This window comes from Vigna radiata, chromosome 2 (assembly GCF_000741045.1).
Source record: "Vigna radiata var. radiata cultivar VC1973A chromosome 2, Vradiata_ver6, whole genome shotgun sequence".
Classification (NCBI taxonomy): domain Eukaryota; kingdom Viridiplantae; phylum Streptophyta; class Magnoliopsida; order Fabales; family Fabaceae; genus Vigna; species Vigna radiata.
Window position 1 is genome coordinate 11,944,215 of NC_028352.1, and position 7,117 is coordinate 11,951,331.

Genomic DNA, 7,117 nt, shown 5'->3' on the forward strand with positions numbered 1-7,117 from the left:
GAAAATCCTATCTTGAAAAAGAAAATTTTGGCTTTGAGAAAAGAGGTTTGAAATGTGATTTACATTGTAAAGTGTGTAAATTTTGTTGAATGAATAAAACAAACAGATCCTAATATGACGGTGCCAAATTTAGGTTTTACTCTCTTTTCTCTTAGAACGATGATATTTTGACAATATTTTTTTGACACTGGGTCATCGTTCTATTGGTCTATTTGAATTTATGTTTAAAAAATGTTTAAAACGGACCAATCACAACCTATTCCGTATGCGTTATCAAAAAGTTATTAAAAATATGTTGTTAAAAGAAATTTTTTCTTTCTTTTGTTATTTCAATTCGACTGGAGATGTCTAAAGAAAGTTGTAATATTATTTTTTGAGATTGTTATAAAATATCAACTACAATATAATTTTTAGTCTTTAATGGAATTGTTGCCAATTAGAAAGATTTTTAAAGCACCATATAAAAGGAATTATATTGCAGTCTTTTCATTTTCTTTTTTGTATATATTACTTTATGTATGGGTAGGACAACTCAATTTTCTTTACTTAATATATTTGTTTTACTGATAAAAATATAATTATACTAACCACTATTAAAGTTTGGTATTTAAAACTTTGCAACAATAATTTTAATTATAATTGATCTATTCATCATTAAAAATCAAACAATAAAAATAATTTGTCTTGTTTTTGTTAACTGTGATGACGATTGTGAGAAAAAAATATTATTGCTTGACACAATAAGATGGTGGCAAAATCTTCTTTCTCTCGCAATGTGCAATTAATTTTCTTCTCGTTGAGACATAACTGTTCTTCTTTTGGTACATTTGTTCTTGTCTTTATAGCAACAACAACATAGTAAGGACAACCTTCTTCTCATGGAGTCAACAACAGCACAACTGAAACAATTGGAGACAATGAAGGCCTACAAAGAGATACAAAATTGTGGAAGAAGAATAATCGATTGAGAGAAGTGAAAGAAAATGTAATATCATTTTCTATTATGATTATTTATATAGTTGTTCTTATTTATTTATTTATAAATATAATGACAATTTATTTAGAACTGTCATTATAAAAATATGTTATCATTGTCATCTTTTTTCCATTTTTATGACACCTATAAGGACAACTGTCAGCATTTCTCCACTTTTTACGAACTAATGATAGTTGACTTAAAACTATTGCCAAAAATTGAAATTTCAAAATTAAATTAATTATAAAATTTTCATATCACATTTTAATGATGATTTCCTTTATCATTGTTATCGTTTCTCTAAAAATTGTCAAAGAACCATTGTTAAAAAAGTGATTTCAAATTATCTAATTTGTTTCCAAAATAATTTTAAAAAAACGCTCGTTGAAAAAAATATGTTATAAATGATTATTTTTACACTAGTTAATGTTTTTCAAACAATTGAAGTTAGTATAATATATAAAAAGTGCTAGTATAATATTTTTTAAATAATAAAAGAAATCACTATGGAGTGTAATTTTAATTTTAAATTCTATTTATTTAATAGATAATAATTTACACATAATTTGATATTGCATGCATATTGATATTATTTAAAAAAAAATGTACAGTGAATATACGTTTCAATTTCACTGCTAAATTTGTTATTTATATTCCATACCCAATGTTAAAAGTTATATATGATTATAAATACTATATTTTTAAAAGATAAAACTTACAAATGTTAGGATATTGTCTTTTATTAACGTAATGTTTGAAAGTTTCACATATTTTATTTATTATTGTAATTATTGAAAATCTCACATCTATTACTAATAAAATTAATTTAAAATATATAAATAAATATAAATCTCAATTTATAAATTAGTTTTATTATATTGAGTTAACTTTAAAATTTATTTCTTTAACTGTAACTAATCTTTGTTTAACATAAAACTAAACTATTAACATACATATTATTTATCATCTTAATAATAAAAAATTGGTGCAGTACGATAAATACTGACATTTATTTTTTAATATAATAATAAAAAATAATCTTTCAAACTTTAATATTATAAATTTTATTTAAATTTTTATAACGATTGAGATAACCTCTTTGTATGTTGTTTTATAAATTTAAAATACTTAAATAAATCCTTCATTTAGACTTTCTTTTAATACATAATCGTTATCTTGATCACTAATTAGATTAAACAGTTGCTCAAGTTTCTATAATAAACTTATTTTTTATCATGTTAAATCGACTAATTATTCTCATGTTAATAATATTTTATACACATGTTCTATATAATTGATGTAATAGTATATCCTAGCAATAATATTTTATAACCAAATAATGGTATTAGTATTTAATGTATAATATGTTTGATGTAATAGTATGGTGTTAGTATTTTTAATTATCAACATATTTTGTATAGTGTTTATAACAACAGTTTAATTTTATTACAAAAAAAAAGAAGTATTGATGAAGGCTAATTAATAGTAAATTTTTAGTAAATGTCATTTGCTTTGTTAAAATGGAAATGAAAAAGCTAAAAGATAACTTTGTGAAAAAGAAAGGTATAAAAACTTGTAAAACATACAAAACTTGGAATGATTTGGATGGGACAGTTTGATGGGTACATCTTACACAACTAAAGCGATGAAATACCATATATCTTGCTTCACCCTCTTTCTTCTGCTTTCAACCTAATTCACCATTACTGTACCACTGTACATACACACACCATATATCTATGGTAAAAACATAGGGATATTTCTTACATTAAAATAAACAAACTACCAGAAAAGCTTATTGGATGAGAAAGGATTAAAATAAACCATAAAAGAAGAACAATTATGGGATAATCATTCCAATGGAGATTAACTTTCTTCCCATCTCATCATATGTGTCATCATACACCTTTGCTTCTCTTCTTCTCCCTTTCTTTGCCTCCTCCTATATCACTCTCTTTCTTCTTTAACTTTTCACCGCCTCCAACAGCATCTTCGTTTATTTTATTTTATCATATTCCACCTAAAAAGTAGATAATTAAATCAACACAAATTACATGAGAGAGAGTGAGTGTGTGAGAGAGATCCCATCTTGCATATACCACTTTGTGCTGTTTAGGGTTGGAGGCATATATAATTAACAAGCCTACATGCTCATTCTCTTGAGTTTTCGCTTAATTCATTTACTAATACTTCTTCCTTCACTCAACTCTCTGTCTGAGTTTCTTATTGTAATTTCAGTCAAACTCAAAATCTGATCACAAACAGTTTCAAGATGCTGAGAAAGATGGATGAAGGAGAAATCATCACAAATGCTTTTCCTCACAACATAACTGTTTCTGCTGCATCCAATACTAACAATCCTCCTCCTGCTTTAAAGAGGAAGAGGAACCTCCCAGGAAATCCAGGCATGCTTGCTTCTTTCATCTTCAATCTCTTTATTTTCTCTTCATTGCTATCTCTTGCATAAGCTTTATCACCAATGGTATCATTACAATAAAAGTTAAAATTTTTAAATAATTCACTAGTTTTGCTTTGGCATGAGTGTTAATGGCAGAAAACAGTTTCCATCACCAATTCTTTGATGTTGCAGTGTGTATTGAGAATTATAATTTGCTTTTTCATCAAGATTAAAGCAAAGGGTTGGAGAAATGATTTAATATGTGAATCTTTGTATTTGCGCAGATCCTGAAGCTGAAGTCGTGGCCTTATCACCAAAGACACTCATGGCTACCAACAGATTCTTGTGTGAAACTTGTGGGAAAGGTTTCCAGAGGGATCAAAATCTTCAGCTCCATCGACGAGGACACAACCTTCCTTGGAAGCTTAAGCAGAGAACGGGGAAGGAAGCAAGGAAGAGGGTTTATGTGTGTCCAGAGAAGAGTTGTGTCCACCACGACCCTTCAAGGGCTCTTGGAGATTTAACTGGGATAAAGAAGCACTTTTGCAGAAAGCACGGTGAAAAGAAGTGGAAGTGCGAGAAGTGCTCAAAGCGTTATGCCGTGCAGTCCGATTGGAAAGCACACTCCAAGACCTGTGGCACCAGAGAATATAAATGTGACTGTGGAACTATCTTTTCAAGGTAACTAGTTAACCTATTCATCTGAATTTTCTCATGCCAAATCTCTTACCATTCTCACAGGATCAAGTTTTCCTCTTTGTAAAAGTGGTAATACATGACTATATATAGTACTCTAAACTCTCTCTCTCTCTCTTTCTCTTGTTGATGCTTTCTATTTTTCTTTCTGGAGAGAAAAAGAGAACGAGGTTAGTTCAAAACATAGGAAGCCACACAAGTTTTTGATAAGCCTTAGCCCTAAACGACAAAAGTTCTTAATTTGGAATTATCTTAGTTATACCTATTATGTAATTGTTAATTCAGTTTTTCCTTGGCAATATATAGTTTGAGGTTATAACCCCTATAGGCTAGTTAGTAATCGCACAAGTCATAATGTCTTAGTCATGTTATCATGTTATATACTCCATTTTGTACTTTTGTTGAATTGTCTTCACCTTCGTGCGAGCGAATATTGCATTAAAATCCAAAACTAACTATTTGTTACCACGATCGATGCTACCAAATAGCATTATTTGAGTGATTAGAAAGAGAGAAACAAACGTATCTCAGTGAGTTTTCAGTCGTCACGAATTACAATGCACCAAAATAGAAAAACAACATTTTATTACTATAAATCATAGATTACATAAACTTTGAGCGTGTGTTTAAGGTTTCCAGAAATAATCTAGCCACTGATATTTACTTTGTTACTATTTTTTGCTATCCACTGGGAGTGATTGTTACACTGATAAACAAACACAAACACATTTACATTTATTGTCTTTGATTATTATTATTTGTTTATTCATATTAATGTTTTTCTTATGAGCAGGAGGGACAGTTTTATCACTCACAGGGCCTTCTGTGATGCTTTGGCAGAAGAAACAGCAAGAGTAAATGCATCATCAGACATGAACACTTCTTTAGGAGATAACGTTGGTTACAGCGTGATTGGAACTTCCCTAGGCCATAACATGGCAACCCATTTTTCTTCAATTTTCAAGCCAGTTTCAAGCACAGAAGAAACCAGCAATCCAACATCTAGGGGACTACCCCTTTGGATGGGTCAAACATCATCTCTTCAGGCTGAAGAAACAATGATCAATAACAATTTGAGTGAGATTCATCAACTTGGGTCTTCTACAAGCTCAGCCACGGCATATGGTGGCAACTCACTGGTCCAATGCTCAAATTTTCCACCTTCAAACTATCAACTAAGTTGGGTGTTCAGGACTAAACTTTCCAATGACAGTAACATCCAAAAGCTAACAGCAAGCACAACTACATTAGGAAACTCGAGTGTTCCTTCTTTGTATAGTTCCCAACACCAAACCCATCAAACATGTTCTTCAGCAAACATGTCAGCCACAGCTTTGTTGCAAAAAGCTGCTCAGATTGGATCAAGCTCCAGTGACCCTTCATGGCTTGGTAGCATAGGTTTGAAATGTGGTAGCAGTGTTCAAGGTCAAGATGGGGATAACAGTAACAAGTTCGGTGGCATGTACGGTTCAAGCTTAGTTCTTAGCACACTTGGGACTGAACCAGATAACTCTGCATGTGACTTGTCACAAATGCACCCTCCCAAACGTAGACACGTACTAAATGAAGAAAATGGAGGGGGGCAATTCAGGGATTTCCTGGGTGTTGGTGTGCAAAACCATTTGCCACACTTCATCAATCAACAGGTGGATTTGATTTGAAGACAAGTATTCAATGAAAATGGTTTTTTTCCACACTCATTTGAGAATGTAAACTTTGCAAGGAAGACAAAGAGAGTAATAATTAATGTGTTGAAGAAAAGGAAAAAGAGAGAGAGAGAGAGAGATGTTGTAGTAAATGTAGTGTGAAAAAAATCTTGAGTTGATATTTAATTGTGAAGTTTAAGTATATGATGGTTTTTGATTGTTTGTGTATGTGAAAGGGGAAATATAGCACTAAAAGAAAAAGATGTATGATGGTGAAGTTGGAATTGGAGGAACAGAATTAAGTATCTGGAAACTTTGCAGAGAGGAAAAGGTGGGTATTGAGTGGTTGATGAGGGCTAAAAAGTTTGTTGTTAGAAAACTATTGAAGGGTTGAAAGGAGAGATATCCATGCATATTCTTTTGAATGCTGAAAGCTGACCCCTTTTAAAAATGGTGGCTTTAATTTTTGATAAAAGGAGGGAGGGTTGTGGAGTAGTGGGGGCAAAGCAAAGGACAAGCTTTGGAGTCCATTATTGCACAGTTTGTTTCATCTCTGATGCCTTTGGTTTAAAAAGGAGAATTTCCAGTGAAAAAAAAAGCATATTTTAGTACAAATAGGCTTTTAGCCTTTAGGTTAAAAATAAATTAATGCACACTTTTCATTCACCCTTCAATGCATATGTCTAGCATGACCAAATTGGCTAAGTTTTCTAACCATGCACAAAAAAATGGAGCTTATGATCCAGGCATCTTGATTTATAATCATTTTTCCTCTTAATTTCTATCACTTTTTCTTGGTTCCCTACACTCCTCTTCTTTCCATGCATTCAGCGGAAAGTGCGGTATAGAGTTATAATTTTATTATATCATAAGGAAGGTTTTTACATTTCCAAATTATTCAACAATTACAATAATAATATTTTATTATGGATCAGAAAGTAATTCCATGGTAGTAGATTTTATAATGACACAATTACGAACTCAGAACTATTGATTGAATTGAAACAACATTGTTAATTGATTCATGTGCACATGTTCCGTAATGTCAAACTTTTAATTAATACAATATGGTTGTATTACCATGAAAGTGTCCGAAATTAACATGACTTAGTACTTTTGAATTATACTTGTTTTTGTCACAACATTCTAAAACTATTTTTAAAAATAAATAGTTTAAAATATTAAATTCATTGGTTTTTTGTTCTCTAGGATTTTATAAACATATATCCCTGCTAATTATATTGTCATTATAACTGAGAGACGTAGTTATCATTTATAATATAGTATTATGGATATATCACTATAAAAGTTCTACTCACTGATACTAGTGTATCCTAATTAAATTTTATTCATTTTCTTTAGATTTTCAATGTTATAATTACTTTATTTAATTGATTAGAA

General features: G+C 30.5%; 1 pseudogene; it reads left to right on the plus strand.

Moving 5' to 3' along the window:
• The first annotated feature begins 2,781 nt into the window (after positions 1-2,781).
• LOC106755742 lies at positions 2,782-5,918 on the plus strand (annotated as a pseudogene).
• The last annotated feature ends 1,199 nt before the right edge of the window (positions 5,919-7,117 follow it).